General features: G+C 45.4%; 1 long non-coding RNA gene across 7 annotated transcripts in view; it reads right to left on the bottom strand.

Moving 5' to 3' along the window:
- LOC135401916 (uncharacterized) overlaps positions 1-19,243 on the bottom strand; it is an 81,449-nt gene that overhangs the window by 41,447 nt on the left and 20,759 nt on the right. For 6 of the 7 annotated variants that reach the window (XR_010424971.1, XR_010424973.1, XR_010424976.1 and 3 more), the window contains exon 4: positions 6,518-6,578. The exons of the other annotated variant lie outside the window; for it this stretch is intronic. This is a non-coding gene — a long non-coding RNA (uncharacterized LOC135401916). The remainder of the gene's footprint in view (positions 1-6,517; positions 6,579-19,243) is intronic. 7 annotated transcript variants of the gene reach the window in all.

Raw genomic sequence — 19,243 nt, 5'->3', positions numbered from 1 at the left:
TTGATTATCATAGGAAGAGTGATGGCTGGGGAGGGAAGGAAGGAGGAGTAAGAGACATGTGTCTACATGCTCACCACGAAAGCAAGGAGGGTTGAAGTGCAGCAGATGTAGATCTGAAAGCAGCCAGTCTTACTGGGGCAGGACACGACCCTCAGGGCCACTTGTCCACCTCCTCTTCAGCCTGAGAGTGGAGAAAGGCCAAGTGACACCAGAGGGGTCACAGCTCAGCACATCCCACAGATCACTGATGGGGAAACACCTGCCTCTTTCAGACCACTCAGAGGGAAACTGTTCCACCCCTTCAGCTTTTCTGGCTGCACATCCCCTCAGAACAGAGTGTTTGATCTCATCTCCACTTCCCAAATCTGGGTCACCTCAACCCGTGGCTGTGCTGCCAGTGACACCTCTAAGATTTGCCACAGCCCTGCCTGAAGTAAGTTTGGGGGCATTAAACAGCAAACAAGCACCTAATGAGCAAATAGAGGGGCTTCTTATGGCCCAGTCATGGAAGGGGATGGATCACCCACCTTCAGTGATGGCTCACTTACAACCAAAAGCCAAAAAAATTCACCTTTCCAGCTCTGGACACAGCCCCAGCAGAATGCATCATTCCTTCCCACCGTGCTGTTCCAGTCTGGCTGCTAAACTTGTCTCTGGTAAGAGGAAACAGGGATGGAACAGGCTGGGAAAGTGGTTCACACGCTGCTGTCACAGTTCCTGGAGATATCCTGGTGTCTCTGAGGTACCTGCACATCTAAGATCAGCACAACTGAACTGAAAAAATGAAAGGTGAAACCAGCCCTCACAATTCAACAAACGCAGCCTCTTCCCTTTCCTTGCTCATGTGGGATTGTCCCCTGAAAGGATGAACACATAGAAGAGGCTCTTATTTGTCACAGCAACATCCCCTGCTGCAAACTGGAAGAGGGAGAAGAGCTTCAGACCTGCTTTAGATTAGGAAGAGACAGGAGAAATAAAAAGAGCATCTGACACCAAAATAAAACTATTTTGGTCACTGCCATATCCCTTATTCTAAATGAAGCAATTGTGGGCTACGTTTGTTTTGCATTCATAATTAGCAGACAGAACAGATGGCAAAGGCGTCACTTAAAGCCACACGTCCGACAAAATAACCCAGGCTGCCAGTGCAGTTTTTCACCAGGAACAAGGAATACTTTCCCTTCTTCTTCTTCCCAGAGAAAGGAGGCCAGCAAACGTCTGCATGGAGCAGGGGATTCACCGCAGCCAGGAATCCATTGTGCTCTGGAGTGTGGTGATTGCTGGCTGAGCCAGGGAGAAAAGGGCAACGGCAAAGGGACTGCTAAGGGAACAAAAAATAGGAATGGAAACCAGGGATACACTGCCAGCAACACAATGAGGGGCTCAAACAAACATATAGTCTCTCCTCCCTTTGGTCTCGTGGTTCAGGCATAGGCTGGAACCCGGGACATCTGTGTTACATTTAAAAGACAGATGAACCACAGACTTTTATCAGTGAAGGCATTTGTTGTCCCACACTCACACCTGACCCCTTGTGTGTTAAAGGTGCTTATCCTCTTCATACCTTTCTCCCTAAAAGGGTACTGGAAAACTCACTAACAAACTCTCCATCCCTGGAAGTGTCCAAGGCCAGGCTGGATGGGGCTTGGAGCAACCTGGACTAGTGGAAGATGTCCCTGCCCATGGCAGGGGGTGGAACAAGATGATCTTTAAGTCCCTTCCAACCCAAGCCATCCTGTGATTCTATAAGACAAGCAAGGCACAAAGTTTAATGCATCACTCACTGCATGTGGACAGTTCACAGCCACAGCCAGGACAGACTATTCCACCAGCAATGTGGAGTGTAAAACACACATGTGGCACTCACAGCCTCAAGAACAGGGAAGGAACGGGATAAAAAAACCCCAAACCACATTCTACTTGCTAAGAACATCGAGGTCTTGGGCTGTTGGGTAGTACTGCCCTTGTGACTGAGAACACAGGTATGTGAACACCTCAGAGGAAGAACTTCCCTGGGAATCTCTCCTGACAGCCCATCTTGTGCAACAAAAACCTCCTCCAGAGCCCCAACGATTTAATCCCGGTGAACATCCCTGCTTCTTGGAAAGAAAAAGGAGACACGGATACTGACACAGTTTCATTCCTTTTATAGCCTTGTGAGGTCCTCAGACAGCCTTGCTGATGGGCCACAAGAGGATTTTGGCACCCTGTTCCCTGAGCACCATGGATAAGCTGTTCCCAGCACGCGTGACTGAGCAGTGTCAGGACACAGACCGATGGGCAACATAATAAACATCAGGAGCTCTGCCTCACTCCTGCTGCAAACAGCTCGTAATCATGAGCTTCCAAAGCCACTGCAGCTTGAAACCTCCTCTCTGATGCTATTAAGATGCTAATAATTGTGAGTCTTGTCCAGCTCTTGCAGCCACGAGCCTCTCTCAGATGCTCCAAGTGTGCTAATAACCGTGTGCCTCAATAGCTGCTGCTGAGTAGAACTCTGCCCTGTGATGTTGTAAATCGACTAATAATGATGCTCAGCTGCTCCTCAGCAAAAGAACAGCCTGGAGAAAGAGCATGGATCTCTAGGAAAGAGCATAGGCTTAGGGAGAAAGGACAGGGGCCTTGGAAAGAGCACAGACCTAGAGACAGGGAGGTGAATCCCCAGGAAAGCACACGGAGCCAGGACAGACCTCAGCAGCACCCAAAGCTACCATCTCCACCTCTTCCTCCTGGCCAAAGCCCCTTCCAAAAAATAAAAGCCTCTCTGGGGGAGAATACATTGAATAAACCCCATCTATCTATGGGATACCATCTTCCAAACTTCCTGGATGCCTTGTTCCTGTCTCCTCCCTGTTGTGTAGTGGAGCCTTCACTTTATTTTCACTCCTTTCTGCAGTTACCTGAACATTCACGAGCAAAGAGCACTGGGCCAGAAACAGGCTCATCCAAAGCATCACTGGGACTTCCCTCCAGCTTCAGCCTCAAATGACATTTGCTTTTTGTTACCTCCACCAGCTCTAATCTCCCTGCTTTTCCCAGCTGCTCCATAATCCAAGAGAAGTACCCCTATGCCAAGCCATCAGGACACACAGCCCAGGGGTGTAGCTTAATACCCTCCAAATTTAGAGCTGGACATTGGTCCACTGGCATAACTTTTAAACATTCAGCAACTGCTCTATATCAGGAAACTGCTCCACAGATACCCCTAAAACTGTTTTGCATCTACTGGGAATTCCCTTTAGATTTGAAAGGGAGGGAATAGCTGCTGTCAGTGCACTGCCCTCACCATTTCTGCCTCTCCAGGAAAACTTCACAGGGGCTACAACTCTTGCAGGTACAATTCACATGGTGATAAATGTGCCCCAATGGTTTCAGGCTCATTCCACAAAATGGCTCGGGCTCCTTACACAGAAATCTGGGGATCTGAGGTGCCCAAGAGAGCAATTCTCAAGATATCAGACTCAAGTCTTGGCTACCCAGTGTGCTGGAACACACATCCTGCTTATCCCCCTGCAGAAAATGTATTTAAATTACACTAAGTCCCACCACCCTCCATTTCTGCAGCAGAGCAGTGGGGAAGAGACCAAGGAAATAAAGAAGAACGTGTCACCCATCTGAGCTCTCCAAACCTTGCAGGTCAGTGCTTCAACCACCTGGCTAAACTTCCTGCTAAAGTTGTGGGGAAAGAAAGATGGAATTCATATTGAAGTGGAATTCCCACATTTTCAGTGGAAAAGACGGAGTTAGTGCAGAGCACAGCTCCCTGATGTGCTGCCTGTGGCAAAGGGGAAACCTGGGCTCTGATCCCTGCTTCAAGGACAATATATTCTGCATTAAAGAGCCAGCAATTAAAATGCACAACCAGTCCTCAAAGCTGCAATCTCATTATAAATAGTCACTGAAATAAAACAATTCACCAGCCAAATCATTCCTACAACCCCTGGAGGAGGCAGGGAGGTGAATACCCACCCCAAGCCCTTGCCTCTGTCAATACTCAGCTATTCATGCAAAGCAGAACAGCACTAATGCAGGCTGGAATTCAGCACACATTCCTGCAGGCTGGATGGGGTTCAAATTTCCTGGAGGTAGGGAGGTAACTGAGCTGGGGTGTCCCACATCTGAGGTGACCACAGGAACCTCGGAGACACACGATGAAAAGAAGCTGCTGCTGCCTCCCACTCCTCCTTCCCCTGGCTAAACCCAGCCTTTAAAACTCTGCATTTTCACAGAATCACAGGGAATGGGTTGGGTTGGAAGGGACCTTAAGGATCATCTTATTCCACCCCCTGCCATGGGCAGGGACACCTTCCACTAGCCCAGGTTGCTCCAGCCTGGCCTTGGACACTTCCAGGGATGGGGCAGCCACAGCTTCTCTGGGCAGCCTGTGCCAGGGCCTCCCCACCCTCACAGGGAACAATTTCTTCACATGATCTAATTCCTAAAATCTCACCTGCTTAGAGTGCTGATAACAGCAAGGTTGAGGGTTTATCCCTGTATTCATTCACTTAAGAGCTGGACTCAATGATCCTTGTGGGTCCCTCCCAACTCAGAATATTCTGTGATTCTATAATCTAAAATCTAACCCTAATATCTAATCTAAAACTACGCTCCTTCAGTTTGAAGCCATTCCCCCTTGCCCTATCCCTGCCTTGTTTTGCTTTGTGAAAGCTCAAGGCAAATATGTTTAGCACAAGGAAAAACATTTTGTGAGGGTAAAAGATTTCCTTTTGGAGGGGGGGAATGGAGATTTCTCTCCATTAACTTTCTGATTCTCCCACTGATCTCCCTTACTCCCTCCCCCCCTAAAAATAGCCCATTATTCACACCACCCAGGAACAGATTAATCCCACTGAAGTCAAGGGTAGCTCTAAGACTTCTGAAAACTTGGTTCACTTCTAATTTAGGCACCAATGAATTCAGCAGATTAACAGGTGTCAACATATTCATGCCCAGGGCTTAATCAAAGCAAAAGGCATTTGGGTCCAGATTTCAGCAGGAGCAGAACAAAGCTGGGATGGTTATTCCATGAGCACACACGTTATTCACTGGTTCACAAGCCACACTATCATGTTATCTCCACCCATATGTGTTATTCCCTGTGCTGCATATGTGCAGTCAATATTTAATCTTGCAATGGCACTTGGGGACATCGATGAGACACGTGTTATATCTTTTAGAACACAGAGGAGGAGAGAAAATGCGGGATATCCGTGCACACAGAGGGGTTTCAAACCCCCAGAGGTGAAGCCCTTCACCTTTGTGCACAGAGCTCCTGGGAGTCTTAAGCACTCTCCTACCACATCTTCATGGTGGGAATTTTACCTGGGATGTGCAACACCTCTCACTTCCACAGCATTAATTTCTGCCCATAGGCAAGATCCTCAGAAGTGCCATAAAATATGCACTTACCTCATTCCTACTGTCTAATCATAATTTCAAGAGAATGAGGTAACCAAGCTCACCACCAATAAATTTATCATCATTGTCCAACCCAAGTTTCCTCCTTTTCTCTCTCTCTTTTTTTCATTATTAAATTAAACCTGTTCCCATCTCTGCTCTCCTGTTAATGCATTTATGGCACTTTGAATAACGATGCCCTGGGTGGGAGGCTGTCTGAATTCCACCTTGAATTCCAAATATCCTGCTGGAAAGGCACTAACTTGAGATGAGGTGCCTGCAGCCACTTCCCAGTTCCCAAAAGAAAGGACATGTCCCACTGTGTGCAGTGCAGAGGCTTCTGGAAACTTCTCCACAAGGCACCTTCCTGACATGGGTCAGGGGGGTTGAAGTCTCCCAGCTGTGCTTTTCCCACTATTTATTTCTAAGCTCAGACAACCAGGCTGAGACACCTTAGGAATAGCTGAGCCCTCCTCACAGCCCCTTAAAAATCAAGATTTTTATCGAATTTTCCGTTTCTGAGCATTCTGGGAAAGCCTCAGAACTGCAGAATACCCGTGGGTTTGACAACAAGACTCTGCTATTGCTTGGGGCTTGCAAAACATGGGTAAACAAGTCCCTTGATCCCAACATTAAGACATAATTTCTGATTAACAAGTTGAAGGTTCCTTTGGCTTCCTCTCATCCTGTTGCTACAAATTCCTGCCCAAATTTCTCAGGAGGGCGGAACTTGAATCCATTCAGATGTACCCATGCAGCAATAAATAAAATAATAATTAATAGGTTACTCAGATAAAGGCTTTCCATCTTCCAGCAGAGGAAAGTATTAGTTAATTAATCATCAAGTTGGCATTAACTTATCTTTTGGCACCTACAACAAAATGTAAATCTGAAACGAGTAGGGGGGTGGGTGGCGTGTGGAAACAAAGGAATAAGAAGCCAACAATAGTTTTGGAAATGGATGACAAAATTCAAATGTTCTGCCTCACTGCTGCTAAATTAAGAGCTGTGTTATCAGTGCACAGATTAAAAAAAGAGAGATTTCCCTCTGAACCTGAAGCCACACTCCAGAGCTGCCCAGGACACGACAGCAGCACTGGAGACAAGAGGATTCACTCACCCTGAAAATGACTGGGACTGAAACAGGATCTGCTCAGTTCTTGATTTCCCCAGACACGGTTCTCTGGAGCAAAAGAAGAAAGAAGGGTGTTAATTCCTCCAACCCACCTTTGACTTCAGCCCTTTTTGCCCCAAATGCCCTTTTGCATACCAAGTGTAAAAGCTCACTGGTGAGATCCTGGCTTTGGGTGAACACCGTTCTGGGAATTATTTTCATGTGAAAAGGATGAGAAAAATTGTTTTCCCACCTTCCACCAGAGCTGCTGAACAGAGATGAAAGATCCTCAGACAGAATTGCCTTCCCTCCAATTGATTTTTTTGGCTTCCTTTGAGTAAAATTCACTTTTTCAGGGAGAGGCCAGTTCCACAAACACGTGCATAATGCTCAATGCATGCACCAATTAATGCTTTGTAAAACACAGTTAAAATTAAAACCATTACAGCTGGCACTTCTACCCCAAACCCAGATGAGAGGCAGCAAGGGAAATGATTACACACGTTTCTTCCTAAACTCCAATTAATAAACATTTGCTTCAGTTTCATGACAAACGTTTTGCAACCACCTGTGGGTGTTTATTTGATCAAAGGAACTGCATTCCTTCCTGCCCAGGCACAGGCAGATCCCTGCCTGGTGAAGGAGGCAGAGGATGGGTGTGCTCCTTGCTCCTCCAAAAAGCCATTTTACTGCCAAATTAATTGGGAATCAGGGAAGATAGAAAGGTTCCCTTGATCTATCTTTGCTCCTGCCCTTAATTCAATAAATTCTAACTAGAATTAGCCTCCCAGGAGTCTCTGTTATCACCCAAGACTCTCTGGAGTCTCTAAACCCAGTGCTGGCAGAAGGGATGAAGGCACCTGACCCAGGGCAGCTCCAGAAATCAATGTGTTCCACAAAGCCAGGTGCAATACCCAAAAATCAATGTATTTCTAATCAATGAGTCTCTTCAGGCACAGCACAGAGCCCAACAGCTTCTCAGAGAGCCCCTACAACCCACCCAAAGGGAAACCTGACCCTTCCATAGGCCTTTCTGCCACCAAAACGATACAAACCCCAACAATCCAGCACCGAGCGCACAAAAGCCACCAACACCTGGTCTCAGCTGCATCCAAGTCCATCCAGAGGCTGCATTTTTTACCCCCAACAAGCCCAGCCACGAGGACTCACAAATCACCAGCAAAGGGATGTAAAACACCCCCGGCCCTCTGAAGAAAAAGAAGACGCGTTTTTAGACGTCGGGTGGTTTCGTGTTTTGTTTTTTTTTTCTCCCCTGAATCTTGCACTCCTTCTTTTCATTTCGAGAACCAAGTCAGATTTTTTTTTCTCTCTTTTTTTTTTCTCTCTCTTTTTTTTTTCTCTCTTTTTTTCTCTTTTTTTTTCCCCTGTTATTTTTTTTTTTCTGGTTATTTGACGAGCGGAGCCTTTAGATCTGCGAGTCGCTCCGCAAGCCAAAACACGCTCCCCCTTCATTCACAACACCGAGGCTGCTCGGCGTTAAACAGCCGATTATCATGAATGAAGTGGGTGTAACTTCCTTGAAATCCTCCAAAGACCTGTCAAAGCAGAGCTACTGCAGCTCAGCTTTCTCTCCTCCAAGCGCCCAGATCGTCGGGTTAATTGTTCCAGGGCTGATCCCCAAATGTGCTCTCCCTGCCTTCAGAGCACGAGGAGGTTTCGTTTTCCGAGGAGGGAAGGGGAAGGAGTAGGGAATGGAGACTCAGGATAAGGGTGGAAAGTGGGGCTCTGTCCCAGCCATCAAATTCAGATTTTTTTTTTGGGACCTAAATTCATCTTCATCCATTGAAAAGTGTGGCAAAGAAAACCGTACAAATCAAAGCCCTGGCCTGTTTTGATGGATAATCAGGAGCCTCTGGCTCTTCTTCCAAGAGGAATCATTTAACCCTAAAGGGAAGAGGACTGATTTTATGGTAATGCCCTGCTCAGGGACTTGATAAATTTAAATTTGACTCCAGGTTTGCCATTCTCCACCCCTTTTCCAACCTTTCGGGTTATCACTTCAAAACCATGCTGATATTTGCAAACTGTGATGGTCTTGGAGCCCAAAGACTGAAAAACCACAGTAATAAATAAACATAAATTCAATCCATGCCTATGAACTTGTTTAATAGAAAGATCTTTCCTTTAAAATGACCATCACCTTGAAAAAAAAAAAAAAAAGACCTGCAGGATCCCAGCTATTCATCTTATCCCACTTCAGGACACCAATGGATGGATCTTGGCCAGCAATAAGTTGGGATCACACCACTGGCTTTGATAGACCCACCAAATATTTGATCCATGTCTGACCCCTGGACTTTTACAGCCTGGCAAGTTAGGGATGGCTGCAGAAAACCCACTGAGGAAAAACAAAAGCACAGGGACTAACACACTCAACAAGGGTCAGTCTCAGGAAACACTGGGAAAAGTGGCAGCAGCGAAAACTATTAATTTTTTTTTGTATTTCAACTCAGATTTTCTGCTAAATCTCATTATCTCCCCCACAACCCAAACAACAACAACAACAACAAATCTTGACGGCAGTTTCACAACAACAGTTTTTACACATCTTTTAGCAGCTCTAACACTAACATAGGCTGATGCTTTGGGGGAAAAAAGAAATATAAATATTTGTCCAGCATTTTGGAAATCTCAAAACGGGTAACACACTGCAGCCAATTCCAGAGCCAGCACTGCTTCCCACCTGCTCCTGAATGCTTTAGCACAAATGGGGGATGCCATTTGGCTGGATGCTGTCCTGGAGGTGCCCACAGCACCACCTTCCAAAAATCCACCTCTCTTCCTCTCTTATCAGCGAATGGGAATCACAAAATCACGTCCCCCAGGGATTATTCTGCTCCCATCAAAGCCAGCAAGAATTTTGACACTGATTGAAAAAGCAGCCAGAGCTGGCTGCCACACCAGCAGATCTGACAGGTTGCATTTTCATTCTCATTACTATTATGGGCATGAGGATTCATTTCTATTTATCTTTAGCTGGCATTCAGTCCTGGATTTAAACTGCATCTGTGGCTGCATTGCTGTGAAATGTATCACTACTGTGACTCACACTGCAAAGGACACGTTTGTAAACTGACCCACCATTGACAAAATCCTCTCTTTCTTCATTTGTAGGAGGCGAGATGAGGCATAGGTTCCTTGTCTGATTCATTTCCTGGGGAAATTTTTACTCTCTGCATCTTTTTCAGCCCTTATTCAGTCAGCAAGTAGTGAAGTGATTAATACCAAATCCATGCTTGACACAGAGTGGAAGGATTCATTCAAATTCTTTTAAAATCAGCGCTTAATTAATTGCTTAGAAAAACAACCCATTGCCAAAAACGTGGGGGGTTGTTTTTTGGCTTTTTTTTTCTTTCTTTCTTTTTTTTTTTCCCTTTTTTTTTTTTTTTCCAGTTGAGAAAGCTTTTTCAGTTGAGAAACTAATTACAGGCAACGGCACACAGCAAAATGCATGAAGGACAAAACCTGGCACCTTTTGAAAAAAATCAGCCCCTCGGAAAGGAAGAATTAGGAACCTGGACAGAGCTCCAGGCAGCTAATTCACTTACATCCAGCTCTGGTCCTGTATCCCAACACTGCAGAAATCCTGGGAGAGCTGAGTTATCTAAAGCCTCACACAAACACAGACAATGATCAGCAAATTAAAACTGCCAGAAAATAAAAGATAAGCCGAAGAGAGCCCTGTGGAAACTGCTGCAAGTTTCTTGACAATCTTTATCTACCTGATTATTCATATCAAGACAGTACTAACCAAGTCCAGATCGGGATGGGGTTGGGAACACTCCCTGGGGCTTGGAAGGCTGTGCAGAACTTGGCACTCAGGATCAGGCTTATTTCTCCATCCTATCGGGGTGGGCAGTGTGAGCCTACAGAATTCGGGAGAAAAATGAGCGTGTCCTTTCCCTTCATTTCTTCTCCCCCTCTCTCTCTCTCTCTGTCTCCACACTCTTCTCCTCTCGCCTTTTTCACTGCGAGCACTGAATGATGGGATTTTTGACATCAGAGGAAAGTCATCCCTTCTCCACTCCCCCAGCTCCTGGCTGCTTCCTCCTTAGACACGTCTGTCGTTTGCATACTATATCCCCACTCAAAGCACGGGATCAGCTGATCCCACCACGGCATCATCCAGCTAAGCATCCTAAATCCTGCCCAAAGTAGACCAGACTGGCTGGTTCGCTCGCCCTGCCAGCCTGCCCCCAGCGAGCCTTTAAAGTACATTCTGTGGCCGCTACAGAGCTGGCACCGACTATAGCAAAGTCATTGTTTAGTCAAGGTAAAGTGACCTCTATTTACTCAGACAACTCGGCCGCCTACAGGGAATAACTGGCTCGCAGATAAGTGAAAATGCGCTGGGAAAGTTTCCCTCTGGCTGGGCCGGGGCTGGCGACAATCAGCTAAATGTTCGGGCAGTTCGTGCCCTCTCTCCTGCAGTTTCTTCAGCCCTTTGATTTATTATCTGCAGCCAGACAGCAAATGACCCCGAGTCTGCGGTGAGCCAAAGACAGATGAGGCTTGTTCAACTAAGTGTATTTTTCTGATCCCAATAAATACTCCGTTAATTATCGCGGGCTGCCAGGCACCTGCCATAAGTTGTTTATTCGCGTATTAAAGGATGGCTTTAACCAAATCGGGTCTTTTTGCTGCTCGTTTCCCCCCCCCCCAAATAATTAATTCCCGCTGCAGGGGAGGGGATGCTGAGCAGGGGAGGGTGAGGACGGGGCTGGTGGGACCCGAGCATCACCCCAGGACCGCCTCTGCCGTGACTCAGCCGGGCTCTGAGTCACGGAGCTTCTCCCGCTTCCTCCTTTCTCCGGGGGGCGGAGGTCGGAATTTCCTGCTGGCCCGTTGTCCTTGTAAATCACAACTTCCTGCTGCAGCAAACGCTGCTGGGAGGTCAGCGAGTGGTTGAGCTGGAGCTGCTGCCCAGTTCCACCTGCTCTGGAGGAGTTCCCGCTGTCCCAGGCACTGTCCTCTTGCTCCACATCCTAGTTCGATTCGCCCTGGCACCTTCAGAGACCTGACAACCTGACTGGAGCTCCATACTCTCCATCCAGCAACCCAATTCTCCTCTTACAAACACGTGAACTGATAGAACCCAGGTGGTTTCTCTGCCTTTCTTCAAGGCAGCACCATAAATGAGAAGGGAAGCCCTGAACACACCTGCATGGCATCACTTATTCCTGTGAATCTCAAGGTGAAAACCAAGACATTTGGTGGAGGTTCTGGGATAAATCCAACCCTGTAAAAGTCTCCCCAGCTCTCCTTCCAAAGAGTTGGACTTCATTACAGTTGCAGCTGGAAAGATTTCACTATCACCAAAGAATCAACAACACACACAAGATCTGTGCCATGATAACCCTGAGAAAAGCCATGAATAATTAGGAAGGGAAGGAAACATTTTAGCCTGGTGAAGGTTGCCTTGCAGAGCAGATCCAACCTATTCCCTGGGCAAAATCAGTGTTTGGAGTAAGAAACTGGTGGAAAGGAAAAGAGGGATGCTGGCAGAGATGGTGCTGAGCAGAATTCCTGGTCATACTCCAGGGATGGAGTGACAGGACTAATTTTAATTTACACCAAAAACATGTGCAGAGTGAAAAATGAGCTCAGCACACCGTGACAGACAGCACTGATTTACTCCCAGGCTCACCTGGTACACAGCCACCTTGTACAGCCTTAATCACTTTGGAGTAACTCTTAAATACCACACAGTGACAAATAATATTACACAACAACATTAACAGCACCTTCCACAATAGGATTATAATCCCTTCAGCTATGCTGGTGTAGTTACATGACTTGCCAAAAAGTGGGTGGGACTTTTCAGCCTCTCTATATTCATACACCTTTACACTGCTTTCATTTCATCCCTTCTAGGATGAAGATTATTGGGAAAAGAATCCCAATATTCCCACAAAGGCCCATGCAGGGAGATCCCCACTCCAGACCAGGACTGCTAAAAGCATTTATGACACTGATACTGAAAGGGGAGTTTCTGGACAGTCAACCCAGAATGGATTTTGACACATTCTTTTAAAAAGGTATGTTTTTTGAGAGAGATCAAGTGGTTTCAACTTGACTTTCCCATCTTATCTGAAAGATGATGGCTCTTGGAGCATCTTTTGGAGCATAGCATATCTAGGCATCAAAGACTTCTATAAAAATTCTCCTGGGAGACTTTTCTGTCTACAGAGAGAGGTATAACCACATACAATGACAAGGAAATTAAAACTGAGCAGCTTTTGACCAAAAGCAAGACACTCATTTTTATCAGCCCCTGGAAGCGCTTCTGAAGGCCAGTGGGTGGGTTTCCATCACTCAATGTCTCCAAATCAAGGCTAGATTATTTTTTTATCTAGACAGATGCAGTTCAGACAGGGAAGTCCTTTGACCAGCATTGCCCAGGAGGTCAGGGCAGACCCTGCTGAGGGGCCTGGCTGCCTCCAGCACCTCCCCAGCCTGCCCAGCTCCCCTCCCGCCTGCCCAGCGCTGCTCTCGCAGCACAAGCCTTGTTGTTCACAGTCAGGCTGTTTCCCCACGGATGACCAGACCTGACCCTGCTTAGATTACAAAAGTTAAAGGGTTCAGAAGTGAGGAAAACAGGAAATCCAAACAGTGAAAATCTCAGCAATAACGTTTCCTAACAAAGACCTTCAGATCTCACTCTCGGCCAACAGCTGTCTTGGTGACGTCCAAAAAGGACCATGTTTAGAGTGGTGAAGACTGTCTTTCTGCCATTGATTTTTACCCTGTTTATTTTTTCTATACTGTGACATTTTCCTCCTTTTTAAAGCCTTGGTCATAAATGAGGGCACTAATCCAGACCTAAGAAAACATACACGAACACACGTCCCCCGTGTGCGCTCCGATCCCGTGGGCTCGCAGGATGGAATTCTCCCTACAGAAACCCAAACCTGTGCTCCACTTCAACCCCCCTCTGGGCCCACAGACGCCGCAGAGCCTTTTCATTTCAAAACATCTGGAATGAGATGACCCGTAGCTTAATTTATTGCACCACCAAAGTCTGGGGCTGCAGAGCAACTCAAGACACGATCCTGCGAGGGAAGCGCCAGCGAAAACTGGGAGAGGGAGGAGAGCTCAATTTTGGAGGAAAATATCATGTTTGTTTGGTTTTGCCGTTTCTGCATTTTAAACCTCGCCCAAATATCCTGACCTAATATCATATACGAGCATGGCTGTGATACTGGGATGCTCTGTGGGCCAAGTCTGTGGGTGGCATAAATTGGCGGCGCTCCTGTGCCATTGGGTCACCAGTGAAGACCTTGCCCTAGTTCTTTGCAGAGAGCGTTACGGGAATTTAGGGAGGCCGAAGAGGCATTCTGAGGGTCTGGTTGGTTTGCGTTCAAATTTTAAATTTCGTCCGCCCGTTTTTTCGGAGGTGAAATTTGACTTTTCCTCCCCGGCAGGGCAGGTTTTTTGCCATTACACTGCCATCTAGTGCTGCGAGCTCGCAAGGCAAAAAGAGCCGCCGCAGGTTGGATGGGTGACCAACAGCGAGTGCCCGAGTCCAGCCCTGAAAGGGAAAGGGGGGGGGTGGCCAGAAGCAAATTAAATTCAATTCGACAAATAGAATTGCAAAATGCACCCCCAGTGGTGGCCCTCAACCACTTATGGTGGGACACAGGATAACAAAAGGGGTTGCACAGAAGCTCATCCATTATCCAGCTGTTCTCCATGGTAGGGGACGTTCAGGATGTGCAAATTTGACACTACAAGGCTCCAAGCCCACCTGATCCAAGCTGCTCTTGCTCTACCGACTTATTCCTGCCAAGCAAAGCCTGCACAGAAGGTTTTTCACAAGAACTGTGCTCTTGCAAGGGCCTTAATACCTCTGGCCATGTTTCTTCCAGCTTTACTGGATCCATTCCTCAGTATAACTCCCTCCTGCGTTCAGCTCAGTTGTATCAGAACATCTGGGCCAAATTTATTCTCTTTGTAATGGATTTCAGTGGTTTCCACCGTGGGCCTTGGGTCTCTGTCCACAGCCATTACTGTGATCAGCATCCAAGACAGGATTTACTAAGCAAGCACGTCATCCCACTCACAGAAAATCCTCCTGATACTCCCCACGCTCAAGGCCTGGAGAGCAAACTTAAAACTTAACATATGGAGCCGAGACAAAGTGACCTTTAGGAGTTAAAAACCCCAGTGCTAATGTTTTACTCATCTCGAGGATATTTGTCCTCAGTGGTATGTGTGTCAGAGGGCGTGAAAGTGAGAGTGTCTTGAGGTTAACAATTGTTCATGCTCATAGTGGATGAATCATATGATAACACCACAGCAACATCCTGTATAATTGTCAGAAGCCTCTATTTCTGGCAGCGTGTCCCTGCTCTGTCTCATGAGCAAATGTTATTTGGGCTTTGCTATATAAAACCCAAAACCAAACAAAACCGTGCAACGGGACGCTCTCGTGCAGGCACCAGCCAAAATCACAAGTGCCTAATTGAGCCTTCAGTCCCCCCACTTCAGTGATGAATTGTGTGATGAAGTTAATAGGGCTGAGATGGATGGGGCTGCTCTTCAGCTGATTAGTCCATGAGCAACTCTCCACGTGCGAGGGACAATATTTGTGTTTCCTTAGCCACAACTGAGCCCAGGGGGACAGTCACACACAGAGCTGGGACGAGGCTTGGGAGGCACTGGGTGCTCAGGGATTTGCACCACAGATCACAACATTTATCTCTGCCTGGTTTTTTTTTAATTCTGGATGACTACAAGTCACTCCCCTCCCTCTTTACTCCCTCTTTTCTGTCTGTTCCAGACCTACAACCCGCAGGCTTTGCTGCTCTTTGAGGACACCCAACTTGCTTTGCCAACCTCAACATGGACCTGCTGCTCAGAGATGATCTTTGGGGTCCCTTCCAGCCCAAATCACCTGTGGGAAGCACCAACACGGCAGGCAATGCCAGAGCATCCCAGATTTGGAACAGAATCCCTGGGATGCAGGAAAAACACCAAGTATCTGCACCTCCCCAGCACAAAAAGGCACCAAATCCCACTTGGATCCCAGTTTCAAACACGTCTCTACCCCCTAAACACCACAGCTGTGGCACCAGGGGCTGCACAGACAACATATCTGCATTATACATATTTGTATATATATTATATATGCATATACTTTAAATCCTGTAAAACTGTGCATTCAAAAATTTCTGAACAATTGTTTTCTCTCTCATTAAAAATAACTTTTTGGCTTTGACTGAATAACTCCACTATTATTAGTAGTATTTACTCCTGTATAGCTTTGACTACAGCTTTACTATTATGTTTTCATGTATTAAAGAAAAATCCAATATTGAGAGATAAACCTTTAAATCCATCTCTAGTGAATACATATCACATTTTTTAAACAGACAGTATTTTGATGAAGTGGCAAATTCTGTTCAAATGTATTTTTTTTTCTGAAGGAGGAGAGGGACAGGTAGAGGAAAACCTTCCAGCAGAGAATTTCAAAGTATGGGTCTGTTTCTTAAAATAGCCAAATTTGAAATGCTTTGAAAAAATTATCTTCTGTTTAACTATAAGACCAACATATTTCTAAAATGCCACTAAATTATTACCATTACTGTTTTCTGTTTTCATTGGAAATACATACTTTCAGTGTTTTAAGCACTACTTGTAGTAGGAACTTGCAGGATATTCCCACTAATAAGAATGAGATTTTTAAAACAATCTGGGGGATTAGCCACACATCTTCCATTAAAACTAAAGCACCCTTGGCTGCTTTACAAACCCATGAGATTAATTTGAAGAAAGTCTATTTAAAATTAAGGTAAAAGTGGGCCAATATCAGAGGGTGGGAGCTGAAACCCTTTTCATTGCAGGGGAAGAGGATGGGAATTTCTACATGGGAATTTCTCTGGATTCTGAGTAGAATTAGAATGATTTAATTTTAATTCAAATTATTTAATTTCCTGTCAAAGTAAACAACCAAACAGAAACCAACCAAAAAAACCCCAAGCAAGCTAAAATCAAACAAGCAAATGAGCACGTCAGCAACAGAAAGCAGAGACCCTTTATGAGGTCAGGTTTGCCATTTGGGCTTCAAATCTTTGGATCATTCACTGCCACCTTTCAGATCCCAAATCTTGACCTCAGACTGTGTCTAACACAACCCCAAAATCAGACACCACCCCCTTGGGTTTCAACGAACCAGGACCAGCCAGGCTGAGCATTCCTTGCTCCAAAGTAAGGGGAAAAAAAAATCCTGTCAAATTCAAAAAAAAAAAAAAAGAAAAAAAAAAGAAAAAGAAATCTCTTCCCTGCTGCCTCCTCCTCATTTCCTGGCTGCAGCCAGAGCGGAAATAGCTACATTTCCTGAGCAAGGCTGTTCTCAAGGGAACCTCAGCCTGGCTGCAGCAGCAGGGGCTGGAGGCTGGGGCTGGAATGGGGTGGGTTTCCAGGGGGAGCTGGAATAGCAGCACTGTTCCAGTGGTGTTCGGGCCCAGCAAGGGACACCCGGGATGAGGAGGAGACAGGGGAGGCAGGGGAAGTGGGAGGAGATGTAAGATGAGAATAGAAAAATGTGTTTAAAAGGGGGGAAAAAAGGAAAAGAGTGAGAGAGAGAGGCGGAGGGGAGTTATCAGCAGGCAGAGCCTGTTGTGAGACACGGAGTGTTCAGGGAAGTCAGATGTAAACCCACAGCTCCACATTTTAAAGGGGTCTGGTTTATATTCTCTATATCCTTAGTCTATATTCTGTATATAGGAAATCTACTTGGTCCTAATTCCTATGAAGGGGGTGCTCATATATCCTTATTTTCTATCTTTAGTCCATATTCTGTATACAGGGAACCCATTGGTGCAAATTCCTTTGAAGGAGGTGTTTTTATATCCCTATTCCATATCCTTAGTCCATATTCTGTATATAGGGAATCTGTTGGTGCCAATTCCTTCATAGGGGGTCCTTATCCTTATTCCATATCCTTAGTCTATATTCTGTATATAGGCAATGGATTTGGTCCCCATTCCTTGGAAAGGGTTGTTTATATATCCTTAGCCTATATTCTGTATATAGGGAACCTTTTTGGTCCTAATTCCTTCAAAGGGGGTGTTCATATATCCCTATTCTATACCCTTAATCTATATTCTGGATATAGGGAATCCACTTGGTCCCAATTCCTTTGAAGGGGGTGTTTATATATCCCTGTTCCATATCCTTAGTCTATATTCTGTATATAGGCAATGGATTTAGTCCCCATTCCTTGGAAAGAGTTGTTTATATATCCTTAGCCTATATTCTGTATATAGGGAACCTTTTTGGTCCCAATTCCTTCAAAGGGGCTGTTTATATGCCCTTATTCCATGTCCTTAGTCTATATTCTGGATAAAGGGAATCTATTAGTCTCAATTCCTTACAAGGGGGTGCTCATATATCCCTGTTCTATACCCTTAATCTATATTCTGGATATAGGGAATCCACTTGGTCCCAATTCCTTTGCAGGGGGTGTTTTCCTGCAAACCACAGTCACATTCAACCAACCAAACAAACAAAAAAAAAGGCAATTTATAAAGACAACATGAAAGCTTGGTTGGAGCAGAGGGGGGAGAGATTTAATAGCCCAGAGGGAGGGGGGAAGATGGATGAACACAGATTACTTCTGAGAAACTCTGCAAATAGGTGGAGCAATTCACAATCCAATAAAGCCCACAGGGAAAGCCTCATCCTTCCTTCCCACATTGGAAATCCATTCTTCCTTGGCATCTTGTGGCCAGGCAAGTCTCTAATTATCCAGGAAGGTGTAAAGCCCAAAAGAGCCCAAATACCTTTCAGGTGGTCACCTTGGATTACTCTGGAAGCTAAACAGGATCTGGGTTTTTTCCACATTATCCTTGCAATGTCCATGGGAAAAGAGGCTGAGAGACAAATTGAATCCTATTCATCTTTTAGCTGTGACCCTCTAAAAGTTGGGTTTCCACTCTCAACTAATTGTTTTGGTGCTTTAGATCATAAATAAAGAGATACAGGCAGCTCTGGAGGTAAATCCACCAACCTCAAACAAGAGGGAAATGACAGACCCCATCTTGGTCTAGAGAGCTGGATTTTAGGTGGCTGAACTTAGTCAGGAGAAATCTCATTCAAAGAGGCAGTTTAAGGAAAAATAAATAAAAATTATATATAAATATATATAAGGGCCTAACTCCTACTGTAATTAAATAATAATCTGAAAAAATGGCCATCAGTGACCCAAAGTCACACAGTGAGTCTGTGGCTGTGACCCACAAAGTCCTGAGAGCCAGCCCAGTAAAAACCAGGCTTGGACTTGACCTCTGCATCATCCTACAAACAGGATGGCAGCTGATAAAACTGTGCCTCAACCTGACCAATATCTAACCCAATCAATCTGCTGAGCCTTTACATTTTTCACCCACAAAACATCTTTGCTTTGGTAATTATCAATCACCCTTATGCAGAAAGGTTCCTCCAATTTTTATGTTTTTTTTTTAAACTACTCAATCCTGTGAGAGACAGATGAATTTTAATGATTTAGATTATTAACCTAAAGGTTGATCCAGACTGGGAGGAACAGAATAATTTGTTTAATCATTATTATTATTTATAATTATTTAACATAGGGGAGAAAAATATCACCTTAAATGTCATCGTGATGCTTTTTTAATTGCCTCGGATGAAATTCAGAATAATCATTGCTCGGTAAATGTATACAGATCTAATTTTAAATACCCTAAG

Source organism: Pseudopipra pipra, chromosome 23 (genome assembly GCF_036250125.1).
Source record: "Pseudopipra pipra isolate bDixPip1 chromosome 23, bDixPip1.hap1, whole genome shotgun sequence".
Lineage (NCBI taxonomy): Eukaryota > Metazoa > Chordata > Aves > Passeriformes > Pipridae > Pseudopipra > Pseudopipra pipra.
Note: the sequence above shows the minus strand (reverse complement) of the source record. Positions and strands in the feature narration are given on the sequence as shown.